Below are 3023 nucleotides of genomic sequence, written 5' to 3'. Positions count from 1 at the left end.
GCTAGCCTGCTGATCAACTGAACTCAGTCTCCGTGTCATTCCTTCTTCACTGACTCCGTCCACACCTTTGGGGACCCCTGGACCTGCTGGGGTTGGACCCCGGCACACATCTTACATTTAAGTCTCTTATCCATTGTGAGTTTATTTTTGTATATTGTGTAAGTTTATGGTCTAGTTTAATTTTTTTGCATGTATCTGTCCAATTTTCCACTGACTACAATAAAAAACAATAAAAAACAATCAAACATATGGAAGGTAAATAGCAAGCCACTAAATAATGAATGGGTTACCAAAGAGATTAAAGAAGAAATAAAAAACATCCTGGAAACAAATGACAATGAAAACACAACAATTCAAAATCTATGGGACACAGTGAAAGCAATCCTGAGAGGAAAGTTCATAGCACTACAGGCTTACCTAAATTTGTAAAAAGTTATTTTACCCTACAACCTAAAGAATTAGAAAGAGAACAACAGGAAAAGCTCAGAGTAAAGAAGAAGGAAGGAAATAAAGATCAGAGTGGAAATAAATGATATAGAATCTCCCCTCCCCCCCAAAAAAGAAAACAAAAGATCAATAAAACCAAGAGCTGGTTCTTTGAATGGATAAACAAGATTGATGAACCTCTTGCCAGACTCACCAAGAAACAAAGAAAGATGACCAAAATAAACAAAATAAAAATCAAAAGAGTTGAAGTAACAACTAGCCTCACAGAAATACAAAGGATCATTAAAAAATATATATTATGAACAACTCTATTCTGACATCACTCTTGTAACATCCATCCATTGGTTAAAATGTGCTTATGAAGTTTCTCTATTCTATTTCTTGGAAGTGAGTTATGAAGTATGGATTATCTTATATATTTTCTGTCCTAACTTTAGTATGATACTTAAAGAAGTCCTATTTTTTTTTGTTTGTTTGTTTTTAGTAGAAAGTATTATTTAAAAACCAAAATCTGAACAATGAGTTTGTTCAATGTGACTGAGTTGTTATTGCTTCCAGCTTCTCAGATAGGACCAATATAGTGTACTAACTCATGTGTACATACCTATCTGTGCTTTCTTACTATCTATATATGCATTCAGGTAAACATGAGTTCATACTGGTGACTCCAACTCAAATTCAGCACTATAAAGTTCATTCTAGCTTCCTTTCTTGTTTATCTTGTTCAGATATCAAACATCTATATTGGAAAACATCATTGTTAAACCTATGTCATCATAATGAAAACATATGGATAGGAGCCTCATTTCTCTCTTTTATGTAATGAGACCAACTCATAATTTCTTTCCAACAGTGAGAGCTGGCTCTCCCATAATCAAGTAGAATAAATTTACTTATGATATAAACGTGAACTTAGGTTTTCAAAACCAATTGAATTTTTATACAATGTTTTAATTTTCTACCACTGGTGATTCCTGAAAACCATTATCATCATGGCTGGAAAATATCAACTTTCATAGGCATTAATATAAATAGATGACATTATTTATGGCATTTGCCCTATAAGAGGCCCCTACATTATCTACACTAATAGAAACAATTTAACAAATTTATTTGTGTATTATTATCTAAATAATTTCTTGGCAGGACCTAGTTTTTAATGTGTATATATTTTTCCCCTGATGAACAGATATCTTTTGATTTTCATACATTTTGCTGCAGCCACTTTCCAGCAATAGGAACAATATCTTAGCACCTCATGGAGTGCATTGCTTTATCTTTTTAATCTGTCAACCTTGCTTGAAATCAGCACACTAATCTCGCCCTACAGCAATTGCTTGATTAATCTTTTGTCATCTATCTACCTCACACGGTTCCTCCATGAAACGGATTGACATTGCGCATGACTTTAATGCTGATAAATTCTCTCTTCCAGGACTACCGAATCCTCATTACACTAAAAAGGTTATTTTCCTAGTTTTATGTTCCTCATTCCTTCCTGTGGTCACTGTAACTGAAAGGAGTTACTAAGTAGGACTTCGCAGTCTTTCCCCCATTCATTCATTCATTCATCATGTATTTCTAGAGCAATTCCTAGGCATCGTAGTATCACAAGGGAATGAGAAATGTTTTTATCTATTATGGCATTTGTTCCTTACAATTAAAGGATTCCAAACACAGACACGTGTACATAAACACACACATACAAGTGAAATATGTTGCAAAACCTGCATTAGTGGTAGAAAACTGATGCGATCTTCGAGGCAGGGTTCATTGATCTATCCCTACCCCAGTGCTAACTTCTGATCTGGTTACCTACTCCAGATCAGGAATGGTCAGGTAAAGCATCATGGGAAAGGGGATAGTTGAGCTTCATTATAAACTACGGGAAGTTTTCATTGGTTAAGAAATGGAGGAGCACTCCAGACAGAGGGAGGAAGTGGGTGTGCATTAGGGGCAATGAGTAGCCCAGAGGTAGGAATCATAATGCTGATCAGTAGCCCATAAAGCTCAGAGGTTTGAATAAAGCAGACTCTGAAGAGCCTGGCACATGTAAACATTAATTAAATATATGGTAAGTAACCTAGCAAGTGACACAAAAACGGAGTTTTAAGCTACAAATTTCTCCTTTACCTATGTCTTAACAAATCCTATATTGCATTTCTCCGAATAATGAAGTCAGAGGCAATTTTGCTTAACTTCTTTCATATATAGGTAGTTGCTAGAGAATTAGTGAAATTACTTGGATAATCAAACCCAAGTAATCTGATATTTCAGATTGTAGAAAGTGGATGTTAGATTGAGCATTCCAGTTTAGTGGGTTTTTTTTTGGGGGGGCGGGGGGAGTTATTTATTTATTTTTCATATTTATTTATGTATTTATGTACTTATTTATTTATTGGGGTAACATTGGTTAATATGATCATATAGGTTTCAGGTGTGGGTTTCTATGTTATAAGATCTGTATGTTGCACTGTGTGCTCACCACCCAAAGTCAGAATAATCTGTCACCATATATTCGGCCCCCTTTCCCTGCCCCCTATGCCTACCTCTGTCCCTCTGGCAACAACCACACT

Source organism: Myotis davidii, unplaced genomic scaffold (genome assembly GCF_000327345.1).
Source record: "Myotis davidii unplaced genomic scaffold, ASM32734v1 scaffold158, whole genome shotgun sequence".
In the NCBI taxonomy this organism is placed as follows: domain Eukaryota; kingdom Metazoa; phylum Chordata; class Mammalia; order Chiroptera; family Vespertilionidae; genus Myotis; species Myotis davidii.
Note: the sequence above shows the minus strand (reverse complement) of the source record.